Raw genomic sequence first — 21,481 nt, 5'->3', positions numbered from 1 at the left:
TCTGCTGTCCTTGAAACCCACCTGGTAGCTGCAGTGACTACAATGAAGGGAGTTACCGGAAACCATATTGGTACTGGGCTTAAAGGGTTTTTCATGCCATGCATTTTGGGGAAGGACACAGATAACAGTCCAAACGTGGTATAAGGCAATGCCCTTTCTGGGTCCTTGAAAAATCAGTCACGGAACAGAGGTGGTGGACAGGAGCTGACAAGAGCTGGTTTGTTAATGAGCACAGCATCCCCGGGGGCGGGGGGGAAATCAATGAAATGATTGACAAGAGAAGATGGTAAATGAAGGGAGAAGTGGGGACAAGTGCTGCTCAACCCAAGCTGAACTCCAGGAGGTAAATTTCTCCTCTAATTTGAGATTCTTTCTAAAGGTTCAGTATTGAAGTGGATGTTTGACGTTGAAATGTGCAGACCCATTCTGATAACTGGAAAGGGAGGAGGCTGAGGAACGCAAAAGGAGAAGGAAGATTTCCGATTACTTCTCCAGGCTGCTGACAAGAACCTGCTGCTCGCAAACCACAAATTAACCAAGCGAAGGTTGAAGGTAGCAACGTAAAAGTGCAACTCAAATTATTTTACATTCGGAATCCTCTTCAATATCTAAGCGAGTGTAGCACAGCAATGGTTGACTATCTTAAGATTACAGAGGCTGACCGCCTTCTTTGTTTGCCCAGTAACACCGCTCCTCCAATAATCTCAAGCACTTGGCTGATTAACATTTCAATTTCAGTTGTTGCTCCTTTTCCCATTGCAGAAGGCGGCAGGGATATTCCCCTTCTTCCCTCTGTATTACAAACCCCATTACTAACCAAGCAGAAAGCACCGCGCAGTGTGGCCGAGGCTAATAATAGCCGGGCTGCTTACCTTCTCCGGAGGGATCGAATCAGCGCATGTCCCGGGCGCCGGCTGCCCCGGGGACGCAGTGCCGCCGCGGCGGGTCTGTGTGTGGTCAGCTCGGCCGGCCCCCACCCCACCTGCCAGCTGCAGCACCTGCTCCCGGCGCCGAGCTCCGGCCGCCGGAAGTCATCCCCCGCCCCTGGCCGGATCGCCACATTCCGCGCCAGCCGCGGGGGGAGAGGGGCCTCTCCCGGCTGCGGGCACCGGCTCCTGGAAACTGCGCTCAACGATCGCTACCCTTCCCGGTTGTAGGGTTATTTTCTAGGAATGCTTTTACAGAAGAAGCGTCGTCGGCTGGTGGACCGAGAGAGAAGAGCCAGAGTGACTTTCCCTGCAGAGCGCCTTTCCTCTGAGCGCTCCCCTGTCACTCCCGCGGCATGGACGGCTCCATTCCGCTGTGTGGGTTTTCCACCCTCTTCGTCTTCCTTATCTGTTTTGTTCATTTCGCTGAATTTGAGAGTGGGATTAGCTCTTAAGTTATCTTTCAAACACTCCGAAAATATTTTAAATTGGCGACTAGTTTTTCTAAGCCCCTTGTAGCGAGCTCCACTCCCCCCCACACACACACAGTTACTCGCACGTACACACCCAGCCAAACCACTCACAATTAGGAAAGCTGGGACCTCTCGCCCTCTTGCCTACGTAATGGAACAGGAAACTCCCAAAGGAGTGGGGAAGTAGGACCGGCTAGCGAAAGCACTCGAGGAAAGAGAGAGGGGTCGCCCCAAGATTTTGTTGCTGTTTAGTGGTGTCCTTAGTGGACAGATGTTCCCCCTCTAACCCCCTGGCCTCGCCCCAACTGGAATGGCTGGTCTGGTGACAGCTGTAACATTTGGAAACAAAGACGCTGAAGCCACATTAACAGATGGCTGCATCTCTTTCTTTCCCGAAGGATTGATCAGAATTGGCTTTAAGAATAATATTAGCATATACGTATATAATAAGCCCTTTCCTTCTCTCTTTAAATGGGCACCAGCTATTAACAGGTTTCTCTCTCTCTCTCTCATCTTCCTCCCTCCCTCCTTCCCTCCCTCCCTCTCCTAAGCTGACCAGATCATCAGTTTCCGGATTTAAGGGGGAAAAAAGGCCAAGGATGTGCTCTCTTTACAGCTGAACCAGGGTTTATTTTCCCAGTGTTGAGCCATTCCCAAGTAGAGAGGTTCTTTGACACTAGGGTTCTCTGTGAGTGAACTTCTCACATTCAGCTTGCTTTTGGAATTGCCCATCACTAGGTCCAGGCCAGTTTTATCCTTGGATTTGTCCAGCAACCTAAACAGTATAATTGCACAAGGCCAAGGCAGTACTTTTACTCTAGGAAGCCCTCCCAACTCTCTGTTTAGCAGTTCCAAAATTAGGAGGTAGTGTAGCAAACAGTTTCAACAAGGCTCAGTAAGAATTCTTGACCCTAGAATGCGGGCTTTTTAAAAGCTGAAACAACCTAATTCATCTCTCTGTGTTTCACTTTCATAAAATTAGACCTCACCAAAGAGCAGGGGATTCTTAATATGTATCAAAGTGTATGTGGAATCTGGATGGGAATATTACATCTTTAATTTCACTAACCTCTAACTGCAATTTCGTATTTAGCATGTCCTTTAAATCTAAATGCAGACAACAAACCACAATAATATTAGGAGTACCTGTGACTATATCCCCAGCAGATATCACAGACAATTTCCTAAGGCAGTTTTATAGATATCTCAAAGTATCACTACTCTGATGTCACAATCAAATCATCATTACCTTTTTTGTTTTATCTAATAGACTACATCTATTTTAGAATGGTTTTAGATATACAGAAAAATTAAGGGGATAATACAGAGTTCTTATATATCTCATTCCCAATTTCCTCTATTATTGACACCGTACACTAGTGTGGCACCTTTTTTACAATTAATGAGCCAATATTAATACAATAACATTAACCAGAGTCTGTACTTTATTCAGATTTCCTTGGCTTTTGCCTAGTGTCCTTAATTCCATTTCAGGCTTCCATCCAGGACACCACATTACATTTAGTTATCAAGCCCCCTTAGGCTCCTCTGGGCTGTGGTAGTTTCTCAGGCTTTTCTTGTTTTTGATAACCTTGACCGTTTTTATTTATTTATTTATTTATTTATTTATTTATTTTTGGCTGTGTTGGGTGTTCGTTGCTGCGCACGGGCTTTCTCTAGTTGCGGAAAGCGGGGGTTACTCTTCGTTGCAGTGCGCCGGCCTCTCATTGAAGTGGCCTCTCTCGTTGTGGAGCACGGGCTGTAGGTGCGTGGGCCTCCGTAGTTGCAGCACATGGGCTCAGTAGTTGTGGCTCACGGGCTCTAGAGCACAGGCTCAGTAGTTGTGGCACACGGGCTTAGTTGCTCCCTGGCATGTGGGATCTTCCCAGGCCAGTGCTCGAACCTGTGTCCCCTGCATTGGCAGGTGGACTCTCAACCACTGCGCCACCAGGGAAGCCCCAACCTTGACGGTTTTGAGGAGCAGTGATCAAGTGTTTTGTAGCATACCTCACTAATGTAAACTGTCCAATGCTTTTCTCATGGTAAGACTGGGATTATGGTTTATTGGGAGGACAACCAGATAAAGTGCCTTTTTTATAACATCTTATCAAGGGTACATGCTATCAACGTGATTTGACTGTTGATGTTGACCTTGATAACCTGGCTGAGGTCGTGTCTCAGATTTCTCCACTGGAAAGTTACTCCTCCACCCCTTCCACACTACACTTGTTGGAAGGAAGTCACTATGTGAAGCACAAACCCAAAGAGTGGAGAGTTATGATCCACCTCCTTGAGGACAGAGTATGTACATAAAGTATTTGGAATTCTTCCACACAGAGTTGTCTATTTCCCCCCAAATATTAATTTATTCAATTATTGATATTTATTTATATCAGTATAGACTCATGGATATCTATTTTATCCTTTGGGTTATAATCCAATACTACTTTATTTTGTTGTTTAAATTGTTCCAGCTTTGGCCATTGGGAGCTTTTGCTTTTGGCGCCTGTGCTCCTTTGACATACTCCCTTTGGGGTGTGTGAGTTTGTGTGTGTCTGTGTATCTGTGTGTATATGTGTTTAGCATGCATGTTTGTGTGTGTGTTTAACACTTCCTGACTTTCTGGTACCACAAGGTGCTCCAGGCTCATTTTGTGTATTTCCTGCCCCAGTCCTAGAATCAGTCATTTCTCTGAGGAGCCCTGATTCCTTTTATTGGAGAGTAGTAATAGAAACCAAGATCTGGGCTCTAGATGTTCTGTTGCTAATGGGGTATTATTTGATTAGGCTCTCTTAACTGAGAGAACAAAGAAATAGATATGTATAGTAACCCATGTATATACACATATCAGTAAATATTTCTATATATAACTATCTATATCTATATTGAGCTGAGTGTATACTGATGTCTGCAACTATAATCCATTAATGCTGAGATTAGTTTAGCTTTCTCCTCTTGTTTATCTGTAAATTCATACTTCAATATTGAGAAATGTGGCTACCACCATCCACCATCTATTTATTTACTTGTTCAATTTCAGTACACATGTATCAGAATTGTTAACCCATCACCCCAACATCACTATTTTTAAGTATAGTAGTTAGTAGAGTCTCTGTTATATCTTGTTATTTAATGAGTTTAAATACCCATTCGTTTCTATATCACAAATTTGGTTTTTAAAATATTCTAATGACTGCATTTAAAACATAGTAACTAGTTTCTTTTGAGATTCTATGTATTATATTTTATGAATTTAAAAGTGTTATTTTAAGACTATTTAAATGGGCTACTCCATATTGTCAAAGGGATCCACAGTAAAAAGAAGGTTAGGATCTCAACCTCACAAAGATTATTGTCAGTTTATAAGGAGATGATGTGAAATTGTCTGGTGCAAATGTTGGGGGCTCATGCTTGATAAGTGTTAGCTTTGTCCACTTGGGCAGGCTTCTTTCTCCTTTAAAGTGCTAAATACCTTGGAAGAGAGAACATGCTAAACCTTATGGTTAATAATTTATAATGTAGTGGAAGGATTTGCTAGGTATCAGTGTTGGAGGTAAAGGTCCATATAAGGTTGACAGAGGATGAGAAGAAGACAAGGATGACCCTGAAGGTCAGGGGTTTTGTAGTTGAACAGACTAGGGATTGGATCCTTCCATTCACAGCCTGACTTTGTCTCATTTTTGAAATAAGGAGAACAATGGCTATTACATAGGCTTGTCCTTAAGAGTGAAAGTAGATGTTTAATCTTTTCTTTCAATTTGTTTGAGACAGTGGGGATTAAGTGTGGTGATTTGGGACAGTTACATTACATATTGGATTGTCCTTCCTTGTATAGTTTTCACTCTGTGAAGCCAGACTCACTGGAGGTATAGATAGTTTCTCATGATAATTCAGGCTCCTTCATCCATGAAAGTACTCTTGCCAGGTGCTTTTTACTCATAGAAGACAATCAATGTTGATGGTGCTTGGGATAAAACAAAAATTAAAGATATTAAATGGCAGGAATTAACTGCTTCAGATGCTATACCATGGCGAGAAACATAGGGGAAAGAGAAAGAAAAAAAATGAAATGAGAAATGTCTTACATCAACATGTACGGTTTGAATCTATCTGCTTGGAACTTGACATACACCAGTATGCCAGATAATTTAATTTAATGAATAGTGGCTAGGGTGAGGTGAAATAGATCAGTTTTTTAATCTATGACTTTTCATTGAAGAACCCTTTTTTAAAAAACAATCTTCGGATCATTACTTTGAGGTCTGCAGTAATTCCTTTCTGATATTCTGGAATTACAGATCAAATGGCCTCATGATATCATGCGTCTCCGCAAAGGACGATATGAAAACCTGAGCCAGAGGCCCTGGGTGCCTGAAGCTGTCAGCATTAGAACCACTCCTTTGGTTTAAGGAGTCCTTCCAGAAAGGACTCATTTAAATGCAAATATACTATCAAGAGGGGTAACCATGTATCCAGTATCTGATTAGCAGCCATTAACAATTTAGCAGAGATTAGCTTCTCAGATTTATTATGGAGAGGAGTTGTCAGGGTGATTTGGCCCAGGCATCTGTCATCCACTGACTGCCAGGTCTCCTGCCCTCTTCACTACATAGGGATCTGCCTAAAGCTGGGAATTTAGTTTACTAGGAAAGAATTGGGCACTCACTGCATGACAATCAATATTGTTTTACATAATTTTGACTTATGAGAAAGGGTAGGAGGAGAATTTCTATAATAATAGTACCTTTGTGTGTGTGTGTGTGTGTGTGTGTGTGTGTGTGTGTGGTAGCTGCTCAGCTTAGGTTGATTAATCATACTCTACAGAAATCTTAAAATTTTATGATAAACATCTACCCTTTCAATGAGGCCAGAAATTATATCATGTAAAATATGCACAAATGTAGTCTAGGGATGGCAAAGCTATAGTAATAGAAATAGAATTGCGTTCAAGTAATTATAGCTGGACTAAAAATTTCCTGCATTAATATGAAAGCACGGATACAAGAGTACAAGAAAATGATCATTCATATGAAGATTGATATTTCATATTGAATATCTGTAACAGAAATAGGAAAATGGAAGAAGGGAAATGACTACAAACAGAACAGTAACTGTTTCTTTAGACATCGCTAAGAATTCACCTTGTTTTTACTGGTAAGGAGTTCACATATAATACCAGACCTATATAATACAGGTAGTATTCTATAATTGGAAGCCTAGATTTAATTGAGAAATGTATGTGTACTTAAGTGAGATGCTTGGTAAATGGCATATGATACATTCAATAGTGTGGTGTAAGTAATTCTCAAATAAACCCTTTTAAAAATAAATCATCATGTAGAAGTCATGAAATAAAACAATGTACTTAGGCATTGCTCTTTAAATTTTTTAACCTTAAGTTTTTAAAGAATCTAAGAAAACCAAAAAATCCCTTCTGGAGAAAGGTATACTTTGAATAAAACTTTTGCATTGTAATGAATAGATTATTAAATCGTTTTTATAAAGAATTATGTCTCTATAATTATTCATTTTTTAATAAAAATGAATATTCAACTTTTCAAATCAAATTTAAGCTTATAAGAAGAGGAAATTGAAATTTGATTAAAAAGTAAGTTTCAATGAACTGTGTTTGGTCATCAGGCAAGTTGATGTTCATCCATTCAGCAGATATTGATGGAGTGTCTAATATGTGCTGCTGTTCTAGGCACTAGAGCAGTAGGCTCTAGGAGTGAACAAATAAATCTCTTCTTTATGGATCTTATGTTCCAGTGGAAGGAGACCACCATAAATACATAAATATAGCATGTTAGTTAGTGGAAGGACCATGAAGGAGCAGCGTAATGATGCAAGGTTTAGGGCAAGTATATAGGGTGGTCAGGGAACATTTGAGCAGAGATTTGAAAGAAGTATGGGAGCAAACCGTATGAATACACTGAAAGAGAGGCTTGGTGTATGCAGGTGGGTGGGCTTATACTTTATGTGTTCCAAAGACTAGGAGGTTAGTTGGTTTGTAGTGAAATGATCAAAGGGGAAATTGTTAGAAGATAAGGTTAGAAAGCTAGGTTAGCGAAAAATCACTTAGGGTCTTTTAGGCGATGGTCAAGAGAGAACTTTAGAGGATTAAGAATTTGTTTTTGGACATACTAAGTCTGCGATGGCATGTGTGGACATGTGAAGTAGACAACTGGATATACTAGTCTGAATTTCAGTAGCAAGAGATTATCATGGCTGTAGATGAAAATCGGTAAATCATCATGGTATTTAAAGTCTCTAGATTTAAAGATGAAATCACTTTATAAGTAGGTGTAGGCAGAGAATACATGATGTTGAAGGACTGAGCCAGGAGACACTCCATCCTCTAGAGGATTCGGGAAAGGATATAAGAAGTGAGCAGGGAGATAAGACGAATTGTCTCATGAGCCAAGTAGTAGGTGTTAGAAGGAAGAGGGAGTTATTATTAATCCTACTGGTAGATGAAGATGAGAACTGATCATTTAATATAGGACTTGGCAACATCTAATAGATATCACTAATAACCTTAAGAAGAATAGTTTCTGTGTAGTGGAGAGGACAAAAATAGGTAAGTGGGAGATAAGGAAATGAAACATGAAGTAGAGCTATATTGTTGGAGTCGTTTTGCTCTAAAGAGGAGCAGAGCAATGGGGCAATGATTCGAATTGGATATGGGAAGAAAGAACGAATTTTCCCCTTTAAGATGAGAGGTATTAGACCTTTGCATGCTAATGAAAGCATCTGGTAGAGAGCAAATAATGGAAGATACAGGGAAGAGGAGACATAGTAGAAGAGAAATCCCTGATTCGGCCAGAAGGGAGGTATCCAGTGCAGAGTAGAGGGTTCAGCCTTAGAACAGAGGACAAACATTTCTTCTGCCAAAGGAAGAAGGAAGGCAGAACACGTGGTTTCAGATAGATCCAGGTAGGATGGTAGACTTGGTGTTTGGAGTTCACGGATATTCTATTTTGATCCCTCCTGTATTCTCAGTGAATTAGGAAGCAGCTGAGAATTTAGAGGAAGACATGTTATAGACGTAAAGAAAGAGGAGTTATGAAATTGTTCTCTAGGACAGAAGAAAAGAGAATTGATTCAGCAATCAGTTTTCTAGTAAGTACTAAGAGTTCACATGGGGTAAAATGATTATGAATTTAAATGAGGCAAATTAGAAAGGTTGCTCGTTTTTTCCTCCAGCCATGTTTAGTTGTTTGGCCCAGATGCTGAATTGGCATAAGTTCTATTTCACTAGGGCTGGCATCTTGCACTGCCAATATGACTAAGAGTGAGGGCCAAGGGACTTCACAGTGTCTCTGCAAAAGAGTGATTCTAATGACAGACCATGGGCTCTAATCAGGGTAAGCAGAGAACTGAGGAATTACGCCTTGAGCGCTACACTTGATTTTAACTGCAGGTTGGAACACAAAACTGAAAATCTTGACTGATAATGGTATGGTAAGGGCAAACACAGCTAGAACCTCCACATTTCACTCTGTTACACAGGAATTCTCCATGTTTCTTTCAGCTGAATACCTGTCTCTAATTTCTTGATCCTTAATTCAGTGACATTATCTGAGGGGAGGTATGCATTTTTGATAAAGTCTTTCAGAAATGCATTTTACAAGACTACTTTTAATTTTAAAGTTGTTAGACTAGAAATAAGTTTAACAGAGCTTGCAATGTTTTCAAGTGCTTTTCTTTTCTCTAAAGAGACATTTGTTTGACTATTACACCGAGCACCATCCTTCAGGCGTTTTTCCTCTGGCATTGAAAATAGGAGTAAAATGTAAAAATTAAACAAACATATTATCTTCAAACAGATATGGATCACTGTTTTCTTTCTAATATGGGCCAAATCTTGCTATTGACGCCATGTCCATTTTTTTCCCAGTGTAACTAGTTGATTACTAGTTTTCCCTTCATTGTGTGCATGAGACATGTTTGCCCCCTCATGGATGAATCTGGAACTGTCACCATGAACTTTTTCTTGTTTTTATAGGGAAAAATAGACTGGAAGTATAGATATTGTGGTCAATGGGAATTATTTTTGAAGGAAATGTTGAGGCTGACCAAAAGAGGTTGAAATCACTAGATGTGTAACCTTCAATTAGTTTCAGAACTTGGGATTATGTTAAGAACCACACTTTAAGTGCATCTGGAAGAAGATGATAGACAAAAAAGTTTAAATTTTGACATCCTTTTAAAATATGAGAACACGGAATTGTGAAGAAAGCTAGTCTCACTCTTATTTAAATATTAAAATGCTTAATGTTTGTAACTTAACTCAGAAGGATGAGATGGCTTTTCTTAAATTAGTTTAAGATTATATAAATATAAATGAAGGAAAACCTGCCATTGATTAATCTTCACTTGCTACATATAGAATTATACAAGTTATGAGAAAGTCCATTCTTAGGACTGTGGGAACAACAATGAATCTGACTTTCCCTTAAGTGTTTTCCCTAACATTCTAGAAAAAATAACTTCAATGTGCTGATTTAGACATTTATGACTTATTTGCTTGTCACTGTTTTCGTTTCTAGAATAAGACCCAGTTTCTTTCCTCAAAAGAGTTGCAAGTTGATATAGAGCCAAAAATTGCAATAAAGTGTAATCAATTCCACTGCAGAAGTTTGTACTTGATATAAATTAATAGAAGTGCAAGCAATGTATTTTAAGTTCATTCTAGAGGAGTAGTTCAGAATAGCTTCATAGAGGAGAAGACCTGAGCTATCTTGGGAGATGTTTAAACAGATGAGGCGTGGAGCCGGAGTTGGGAAGGCAAAGGCAGTGTAGCCTTAGAATGCAAATGTTCACAGACATGATCTTGTGGCTTATTCACCATTCTTACCGACCTAATAAGGACACCTGCTGGTAGCTTCATCATCATCATCATCACCATCATGTTAATAAAGAATGGATATTTTTGTCAGGTAGTCAAACAAGCTCTTTACATGTAGCGCCTAGATGTTTTCTACGATCCACCTTATGAGTTCAATCATTGTAATTATTCTCATTTTTCACATACAAAAATGAAGACTTAGAGAGATTAAGTAATTTGTTCAAATCTTGGTGTGTGCCCTTTCAACTCCATGCTCTGTACCTCCGTGCTTAACAGGCTAGGAGGATTTGCCCATATTAAGGGCTCAGATATTGGTTGATAAGTATAATAATCTCATAAAAGGTAAAGTGAAGTAATCTGCTTTGATGTTTATGATGCAGTTTGGTGAATGCACTTAAGTGCCAATAGATGAATAATAAAAGTTAGAAACACACAAAACATAGAGAATAAAAATTCATATATGTATGTCTGTTGGGAACAAAAAATCCTCTTGAATGTCTAACTTCTTAGTAAATATCAGGATATCACATACACATCATTAGGCAGCATCAATGGAGTATCCTCTGTACCCTGCAAGAGGGCACTGTTACAGATGCACAGAAAGAAAATTCATATTTCCTGCACATTATAAATAAGGACATACTATGATCACTCTTTAAGAATGAAGTAATTTGAATTTTTAACTTTTCCTTATCAATTGGTGTATATGAATCATGTTAGGTGAAGAATTATTGGTTGATTGGACATTTTATGTTTTAATTCTTTTCAGAAAACAGTAAACAAATCCCTTTAGGATCAAAATATCACATTCAGCAAATGAGTTATTATACTGAAGAAAGTGATGAATTCAGTAAAGTGTCTGGAATCTAAAATATTGTTATAGAAGAAGTAATTGAAGGAACTGGGAATAGATGACATGAAGCAAGACCAGGAGAGAAGTAGGTGGTCGCTCTAAACTATTTTAGGAGTTGTCCCATGAAAAAGGGTTTAGACTGTCCCACACTGAAGATTTTAGACCAAGTAGACAGGTTTAGGTTGATAAAAGGATGAATATTTTGACAAGTAGAACCTTTCAACTATAAAATGGACCGACTGCATTTTAAACTCAAGAACTCCCTGTTACTGAAGTGCTTTAACAGAGGTTGAAGTTAAGCAGTTGGAAAAGGAAGAGCCTTTACAGTGAGAAAATTCTATGATTCTATGGTTTTCAACTCATAAATTTGTGTAGTTCATCCATTTTATTCATTGTATACACTTAAGTATATTGTTCCTTGAAATGGCCATTCAAAGTTGTTTCCTGTGCCACACACTATGAATGCTAGGGTTGGTCCTGTGTAAATCTTACCCCCATTGAATTAGTATTAACCCTAAACAAGCAGCTTTCTTCCATAAGGAAACAAGAGGTTCAGAAATGTCCAAATTAAGTTTTTATAAAATGGTGTTATCGAATCTTATTTATCAAAAAACTTCAAACAGGGGCTTCCCTGGTGGCGCAGTGGTTGAAAGTCCACCTGCCGATGCAGGGGACACGGGTTCGTGCCCTGGTCCGGGAAGATCCCACATGCCGCGGAGCGGCTAGGCCCGTGAGCCATGGCCGCTGAGCCTGCACGTCCGGAGCTTGTGCTCCACAACGGAAGAGGCCACAACAGTGAGAGGCCCGCGTACCGCCAAAAAAAAAAAAAAAAGGGAAGATGCAGACCTGTATGCTTCAGGATTTTCTCACCAAAACCCCACACAATTTCTTTACTATTCCAGCCAAGTATGGCCTAGCCCTACCCTCATCCCTGTTTTTCTTGGTTTAGTAATAAAGAAAGAGATGGAAATAAAGAAGAGATATTAGGTAGAAAGATATAAAATAGTGGGGAAAATAATATAAGTGAAGTCACCATTTACTAGAAGTGAACTTTCAGCACCAACATTAATATTTTTTCCTGTTATATCTGTAAATGATAATAACTAATATGTGCATAACAATTTTCAATTTAATCAAATCTCATTTTTATAACTAACTACTTCGCAACAAGTAACACGCTAAGGCAACATCAATAGATGAAAAAAGGTAGTCCCTGGCCCCAAGGAATGTTGCCCAGGAGAACACAGATATATGTAAAAAATACAATCACAATACAGTGTAGCGAGTGCAACAACCAGGAATGAAGAAGTGCAAGGGTAGCAAAAAGGAGTGTGTGATCACAACACTAAAAAGAAGACTGCACAAAAGACATAATATGTAAACTGAGCTTTGAAAAATGAAGTGGGTTGCCCAGGTACCCCATAGGGAGAAAGGAATTCTTGGAGGAGGGAAAAGCATAAATGAAGACAGTGAATTGTTCATATAATCCAGAAGTGAAGTAGGCAATGGCAGGAGAAATGATTGGACACAGGCGTCATGAATACTTGCAGGTCTGCATTTTAGCAAGTCCATTCTAAAGGAAACTTTGAGGATCAACTCGGGGGTGGGGGGCCTCAGTGGGGACAGAACTAGTCATCCCTGCAAGAAACACTGGAACCAGTTTCTACCAACCCACCAAAATAACGACTTCAAAGGCAACATGGTATCACAGAAAGGGTTTGTTTTTTTGTTTGTTTGTTTTTAGTTCATTAGGCCTCACTTAAAATTCTGATTCCACAATGCGTTTGCTTTGGGATCTTGAACAACACTCATAACCTCTGCAAGTCTCAGTGTAGTAAGTTTATGTGATTACCTTCATCTGTAATATCTCTGCGATGCAATTTTAATGGAAACTCAAGTTCAGGTCAAAGACAAGTTTCTCTGTGACTTCTCCTCCGAATTGATTCAAAAGCCGTCTCTCCCGTCCTCATTTGGCTTCTCTTATGGAATCTCATAAAAACTTCTATGACCTCTTTCGGTTTTTTGTTTTTGTTGTTGTCTGTTTGTTTGTTTTTCAATTTAAGTATAGTTGATTTACAATGTTGTGTTACTTTCAGGTGTACAGCACAGTGATTCCTTTTTCACATTCTTTTCCCTTATAAGTTATTACAGAATATTGAGTAGAGTTCCCTGTGCCATAGAGGAGATCCTTGTTGTATCTATTCTATGCCTTATTTGAATGACCAGAGCACTTGTTGTCTGTATCAGTTTTATGTCTCTGGTTGCTTTGTGACTGAAAATGAAAAATTTCTATTTGTTCATGTCCTGGCCCTTCCTTAAAAATGTGTTCATTTATGTATTTCATATTTATTGACTACATCTTAGACACCGTGTTAACTGCTGGTTCTAGATGTTAGTAAAGTATAGACCTTCCTGCTCAAAAGGTCACAGTATTTGTGGGAAAACAAAAAAATGAACAACCTATGTCTCAAAGAGCTTTGTACTTCCCAAAGAGAACACACCTAGTAGGTACAATAAATACATGTATCATACATAAATGTATAAATAGTTAATGGGATTAAAAACTAGAGATAACTGCTTTTCGATTCTGAGGAAATGATGATTACATTTCACCAGGAGCTCAACACCACTCTGAGAATGAGGGCTTAACCCCCGTCCTGACTCACTGCATCGCTTTTCTGTATAAAAACACACAAGTCTGTACATACGCTCTAGAAAAAGGCTTATCTGGCATGAATTTCAGATAGCAAGAAGAAAACTTCAAGAGGTTCAGAGAAGCATCCAGAAGCTCACATGATTATCTGGCACTAATACAACTTGCTTGACAGGAAAATAGAGCTGTAAATCTCACAAAATTAGATGATCTTTGAAGAATTTCAAAACCTCCTGCTATTAATTGGAAATCCTAGAAGAACCGCTTCTTTTAAAGCATACTGATAATATGCTTTATAGCTTAATATTCAGAAGCCTATGTTTTGGCTAAGTGAGCTTCAGGAAAGAAGGAAACTTGAGGTTCAGTTCCATCTACTCTGGAACCTCTGGTCAAGACATCTACTTCTGTGCTCAGCCATCTTATCATCTGTAAAATGGAGGCAACTCTAAGAAAACATAGTTACAGAGGTGTTGCACCGTTTCATGTGTCATTGTCCTCATTTGTTTCAGAAAACCAATAACATCTAAGCTACTACTGCAAAGAGTGCAATGTTACTTGGGGTCATCTAGTGCAGCTCTGTCAAAGGAAAGAAAAGGAAAGGGGCCTAGAATAACTATAATTTTCCCAAGAGGACACTATTATTTTATGGTAAATCTGAGTCAAGAACCCTGATCTCTTTGATGCCATTCCATTGTTCTTTCATTGGGTTGTGAACAACCCAGAGAAAGAAAGAGAAATGAAACTTCTATGTGCTGTGTCACTGGTACAGGACGTGACAAGATTGGAATTGGAGAACTATATATTAACAGGTATTTGGGAAATTCTTCAAACTAATTAAGATATATACCAGGTACATAAAAAACAGTATGTTTTCTCAAGATGATTCTGTAGAATGAACAGAACTGGTAACTGAAGGTGTCTGTGTGCTGCAGTTCCAAACAGGATGGGTGAATGCTTGTTTTCTGGCACCTTGAAGACTCCACCCCAACATACACATTAAAATAAAATTAACATTTCAACTGGGTCATATTTAATTCTGCATGTTCTTGTAAGTCAGCAAAATATTTCATATATCATTGAAGTTGTCACTCAGTTTTTTTTTTTGTGGTACGCGGGCCTCTCAGTGTTGTGGCCTCTCCTGCTGCGGAGCACAGGCTCCGGACACGCAGGCTTAGCGGCCATGGCTCACTGGCCTAGCCGCTCCGCGGCATGTGGGATCTTCCCGGACCGGGGCACGAACCCGTGTCCCCTGCATCGGCAGGCAGACTCTCAACCACTGCGCCACCAGGGAAGCCCCATATCTGATTTTTGTATTAGGACTCGTCTAATATTTTATATACATTGGAAAATAACTCATGTCTTTCTAAGGTGTATATCTTTGATTATATTTTCTATTTTCATAAAGCTTCTTGTATTCTCTACTCAAAACAGGTATAAATAATGGCTGCATATAACTAATCAATAATCAGCCATTTTGTCCAGATTTTCAAATGTGTTGGTATAAAGCTACCATAGTATTCTTTTATAATTAAAAAAAATTCTGTTTTATAGCTAGTCCCATCTCCATCATATTTGCCAAATGTTGCTTATTTTATTGATCTTTGTAAAGAACAAGCTTTTGGTTTGATTTGTCAAGTTTACTGCTTTTCTTCTCTATTTTTGACTTTCCTCTTGAGTAATTTTGTCCTTCCACTCTTTGGGATTTACCTTGTTCTTTTTCTATGTCTACTGTCCATTTCCTGTAGCTTCAAGAGCCATTTTCAACAACTCAACGAGCTCTGCCGGCTGTGTCATGGCCACTTCATCATACGCCATTAAAACTTAATCTCATACACTGGGTGAAGACTCAGCAGTCTTATTTTGCTTTCAAAATTGTTCTATGGCCTTGGATCCTTCTTCTTCTCCTAAATTAGCACTATCATCAGGGAAAATTCTAGTGGGCCTAGAATTCTAGGCTTGCCTTTCCTGCAGTTTCATAATCAAAGAACAAACATTTCCACCCTTTTTTTGATGTTGATCGAAAATTTAGCAACACTTCTTTGCACTGTATTCAAATCCCAAAATATAAGCAAGCCTTCATGCACACAGGCTCACTGAAATGTCATAATTTTAAACTATGTATGACCTTGAACATTGACCTTTCCAGATACTCCACACTCTTCCTAGGTGTTCAGACTTTTTCATTCCTACAACATGTTTTACACATGGTCGATTTGTGTCATAAGTTCCTCCTCACTCCCACTTCTGAGTATATATCCAAAGGAAACATCATCATGATTTGAAGAGATATCTGTACTCCCTTGTTCATTGTAGCATTATGCACAAGAGCCAAGGTATGGAAACAACCTAAGTGTCCATAGTAGATTAATGGATAAAGGAAATATGGTATAGATATACAATAGAATATTATTCAACCTTAAAAAAGAAGAAAATCCTATCATTTAAGTCAAAATGGATAAAACTGGAGGACACTAGGCTAAGTGAAATAAGACAAAGACAAATAGTGCATGATGTCACTTATATGTGGACTCTAAAAAAATAATGAAATAAATCAACTCTTCCCTCCCTGGACATTTTCCTCAGCAGAATCTAGCAGCCTCTACTATGAGTCTTATCTTTTTTTTTATTGTTTGTACCAGATCACAACCCCAGGGAACCTATGTATTTACCGATGTGTATCTACATTATAGTTTGCCATTGTTCTTTTTCTTTGTAATTCATTCCTTCCACTTCTGGCATCAGAACCTCATTTTTACTTTGGAGAAGTCCTCGTGATTCAGGTAGGCTGTGTGTCTCCTCCCTAGGCTGTGTGACTTGCAGCTGGCTAGACACAGTGTTTCACATATACTCTATATGTCTTAAGTACTTACTTCTCTGTTTTCCATCATTTTCCCTCCAAATTTTTGTGTAGTTATTTTTTAATTGACATTTGTATTCCTTTCTTTTGTTTGACTAAGGTACTCTTCAACCAATCTTCTGAGTGCTTAATTTCAACTTTTTTAATTCTAGAAGTTTCTTTTGGTTGCATTTCAGATAATTTTTGCTTAAATTGTACATGTTGTTTGTCGTTTTTTTAATACATTAATCATAATTTTAAATAATAGTTTCATTTAGATATAATTTACTTTCCATATTATTTAAAGTGTACAATTTAATGTGTTATGCATCTACCACCACAATCAATTTTAGAACTTTCATCCACCCCCAAAAAGAAAAAGAATCTATTATAGGTCACTCACTCCCCCATTTCTCCAAACCCTAGGCAGCCACTAATATACTTTGTCTCTACAGATTTGTCTAGACTGGACATTGCATACAAATGGGATCATACAATTACTTAGCATGTTTTTAAGGTTCATCCATGTTGTAGCATGCATCAGTACTTGATTTCTTTTTATGGCTGAATAATATTCCATGGTGTGGATATTACTATGTTTCATTTATCCATTCATAGTAAATGGCCATTTGGTTATTTCCACTTTGGGGCTCTTATGAATAATAATGCTGCTGTGGTTGGATTTATGTGCAAGTTTTGTATGCAGGTCTAGATTTGTTTTTTAAATTAACAGACTCTTTAGGAGAAGTTTCTGGTTTACAGAAAAATTAAGCAGAAAGGACAGAGTTCTCATACCTCCTTACCTCTCTACCCAGTTTCCCCTATTATTAACATCTTACATTAGCGTAAGACATTTGTTATAGTTAATGAACCAATATTGATACATTATTACAAACTAATGTCCATGGTTTACTTTAGACTTCACTCTTTGTTTTGTACATTACATGATTTTTGACAAATGCGCAATAACCTGTATCCACCATCACAAAACCATACACAGGAGTTTCTTTGCCTTTAAAATTCCACGCTTCACCCATCCTTTTCTCCCTCCCCACAACCTCTGGCAACCACTGATCTTTTGACTGTCTCCACACTTTGGCCTTTTCCTAAATTTCATATAGCTGCAATCATATAATATGCATATAGCCTTTGCAGATTGGCTTTTTTTCACTTAGCAATATGCATTTAAGCTTCTTCCATGTCTTTTCATGGCTTCATAGCCTTTTCTCTTTATTGCTCAATGCTATTCCTTTGTACCGATATACCATAGTTTGGTTATCCATTCACCTATTGAAAAACATCTTGGTTGATTTCAAGTTTTGGCAATTATGAAAGAAACTGTTATAAACATCCATGTGCAGGTTTTTAGGCAGACATAACTTTTCAGTTCCTATGGGTAAATACCAAAGAGCCTGATTACTAGATCACTGTATGGTAAAAGTAGGTTTCGTTTTGTAAGAAACTGCCAAGTATCCTGCTAGCAACAAATGAGAATTTCAGTTGTTCTGCATAGTCAACAACTTTGGTATTTCATTATTTGAATTTTAGCCATTTGAATAGGTGTGTAGTGGTATCTCGTTATTGTTCTAATTTAAAATTCCCTGATGACATGGAATGTGTAGCATCTTTTCATATGCTTATTTGCCATGTGTCTGTTTTGTTTTGTTTTTTAACCAACGCCTACTAACTCTTGTCCTCCTGTGTCTATTTATATTGTCTTCTTTCTTTCTTTCTTTCGAGCTTTTGATCATTTAGTCTTTTTCCTGGTATGTCCAATTATTTTTATATTAAAATTGGGCTTAACTTATTTTAGGAAACTGTAAAGATACCTCCATATTCTGGATGTTGTTATCGTTCTCTTGAAAAGATTTCCTTTTGCCCATGGCAGACAGTTACCATAGGGACTGGAAACCTTAGTCCATTCTCAGTTTGAGCTCACTCAAAGCTGTTTTGCAGTCTGTGTGAAGGGTGCTCTATTTCTGTCTTGTCCTTCCTCTACGGGTGTTGCCCTTTGGGATTACCATGTGAAAGTCTGGATTCTCCCTATTCCCAACTACCCTTGTATTTGTTAGGCTTTAAATGTAATGGTTCCCCCAGCCCTCTGAGACTAAGGATACGTGTAGCTTGTCATTCCATTAGTTGTTGCTTTTAGCTTGAGCTCTTGCCGTTTGGCTTCTGTGGTTACAGTCTTTTGAACTCCTTGGCTTTTCAGCTCCTAGGCTGTATGAGTTGAATCAGCAAATGCCCCAAGGAGAAAAGCTGCACCAAATGTGAAGCTTGCATCTGTGTTTCCCTTCTCTCCAGAACTTGGCCCACATGTCTTGGTGTCTCTCTAACATTCAGATGCTGGCGAACAGATGTTTTCTTACTGTATCCAGGTTTTCTAAAATTTCTTTAGACTTCCCCTGATCTTATGTTATTATTGAAGTATCATCTCAATTATCCCTAGGAAGAAAATGTACAATTTTATGTTTTTTTAATTTTCTATATTACCTCAGTTTCTGTAGAGACCTTTTACCTGATTGTTCAGTCTAGTTCCTGTGTTACCAGTGAGATGGAGATAGGTGAAGTCTAAGAATATTGGGGGGGAAATCACTGATGAATGACATGGCTCGTTCTTTTTGTTTATCCTCTCCTTATTTACCCTGGCAGCCTACATTTGCCCTTCTTGATTTGACCCAGTTGCCCAAATAAGCAACCCACTCTGGCAAAGACCTGACTTTACTCTCATAAATGTCTGCATGTTAGGATAAGTTAGATGATGAACACCATGCCAAAGTTCTTTCTGTGACCAGTCAGAATGGCCATCATCAAAAAATCTACAAACAATAAATGCTGGAGAGGGTGTGGAGAAAAGGAAACCCTCTTGCACTGTTGGTGGGAATGTACATTGATACAGCCACTATTGAGTACAGTATGGAGGTTCCCTAAAAAACTAAAAATAGAACTACCGTATGACCCAGCAATCCCACTACTGGGCATATGCCCTAATAAAACCATAATTCAAAAAGAGACATGTACCACCATGTTCATTGTGGCAGTATTTACAATCACCAGGACATGGAAACAACCTCAGTGTCCATCGACAGATGAATGATAAAGAAGATGTGGCACATATATACAGTAGAATATTACTCAGCCATAAAAAGAAATGCAATTCAGTTATTTGCAGTGAGGTGGATGGACCTAGAGACTGTCATACAGAATGAAGTAAGTCAGAAAGAGAAAAACAAATACCGTATGCTAACACAGATATATGGAATCTGAAAAAAAAATTCTTCTGAAGAACCTAGGGGCAGGACAGGAATAAAGATGCAGACGTAGAGAATGGACTTGAGGACACGGGGAGGGGGAAGGGTAAGCTGGGATGAAGTGACAGAGTGGCTTGGACATATATACACTCCTAAATGTAAAACACAAACTAGTGGGAAGCAACCACATAGCACAGGGAGATCAGCTCCATGCTTTGTGACCACCTAGAGGGGTGGGGTAGGGAGGGTGGGAGGGAGACACAAGAGGGAGGAGATATGGGAATATATGTATAGCTGATTCACTTTGTTATAAAGCAGAAACTAACATAGCATTGTAAAGCAATTATACTCCAATAAAGATGTTAAAAAAACAAAAAGTTAGAGAGTAAAAAAATTCAAAAGAATTAGCCACACTCCTCCAACAGATTCTCTAACATTTAGCAGAACAGAATTCACACTGAATCTGGTTTATGAGTAAAAGACAAGTCAACTTTAAAGTGGATCAGAGATGACAACATTTCTTTTCCATGTGCCTGCTTTGGAGCCATATTTATGCTGACCACTCAAAACCTTCCTCTTGAGTATTCTGTGATACATTAGAAACAGGAATAAGGGGTGTTAGTGCTGCAAGGGTCAGCCAGTGGTCTGCGATTTAATTCACATATCCTTTCTGCACCAGACTCTTTAAGATCATTGAGTTAGCCTAAGAATTTTGAAGCTGTAGAATTCAAGACAGTACATTACAATAGGCCAATATTACTATTCTCCTGCTCTGACATTCTCCACTGATGGACAGATGAAGGAGAAGGAAGGGCAGTCACCAGTAAGTGAGAGTAAATGAAACTGGAATATTATAATTCAGTATCATTTGAGTGACTGAATTGGCTGGCAGAGTGTTCTCCAGTTAAGGGTGAGGGAAGATTAATTCTGCACCTGACACCACTACTGTATTTATACAAGTCTACTGGGACAGTTGTTTGCCTTGAATTGTTTTCTTCATTCATTTCAGTCAGACAGTTGTGTTGACTGATTTTCCTTTTTGATGTATGAAATAACTGTTTGACTGAATTTACCATTTAATTTCCACTAATGCACTGTAAAAATGATACATTAGTCAAATTGGATTGGCAGGTATGAAAATGTTTACCCCAGAACTAGACAGAAATATAATATTGCCTTCTACAGAAATTAAGTCATATGCCCTGGATTTGGGGGAAATGTTCCAATTTTAACTATTTTGCCACGTTTCAAAAATGTAGGGTCACTGATCCCATAGTAAAAATAAGAAGATCTGTGAAGTCCAGAAAAACATAGTTTTGTGTGACTCTGACAATCACATAACACAAGAGAAAAAACTATTATGATAAATTTTACTGAGTTTCATACTTATCAAGAGGTGTTTCTATGTTAAACTTTTGAGTCTTAGTCTGAAAGTTCTTTAGGAACAAACACTTCAAATATATTCATAGAAAACCCTCTTTATTTATAATTCCATTCTTCCAATATTTATAGTTACTATGACAGACCATTTCTCCACGACCCATCCCATGATTCTCTGCTCCTATCAAACATTTGGAAATTGGTGGCATGAGCAGGAAAGTGAAGCAGTTTTTGAGATTATTGAATAATGCTGATTTT

General features: G+C 38.5%; 1 long non-coding RNA gene and 1 pseudogene across 3 annotated transcripts in view; one reads left to right on the top strand and one right to left on the bottom strand.

The window, feature by feature from the left end:
* The window catches only part of LOC307056542, a 32,493-nt gene extending 31,392 nt beyond the window's left edge, over positions 1 to 1,101 (bottom strand). For both annotated transcript variants that reach the window (XR_013811024.1, XR_013811025.1), the window contains exon 1: positions 873 to 1,101. This is a non-coding gene — a long non-coding RNA (uncharacterized lncRNA). The remainder of the gene's footprint in view (positions 1 to 872) is intronic.
* Positions 1,102 to 1,172: 71 nt separating this feature from the next.
* Positions 1,173 to 21,481, top strand: part of LOC307055632 (ferritin light chain-like) — a 47,013-nt pseudogene continuing 26,704 nt past the window's right edge. Inside the window, exons 1-2 of the transcript in view lie at positions 1,173 to 1,304; positions 3,512 to 3,700. The product of the transcript in view is annotated as a ferritin light chain-like (transcript). The remainder of the gene's footprint in view (positions 1,305 to 3,511; positions 3,701 to 21,481) is intronic.

Source organism: Hyperoodon ampullatus (genome assembly GCF_949752795.1).
Source record: "Hyperoodon ampullatus genome assembly, chromosome: 7".
In the NCBI taxonomy this organism is placed as follows: Eukaryota; Metazoa; Chordata; class Mammalia; order Artiodactyla; family Ziphiidae; genus Hyperoodon; species Hyperoodon ampullatus.
This window is presented reverse-complemented; position numbering and strand designations above follow the sequence as displayed.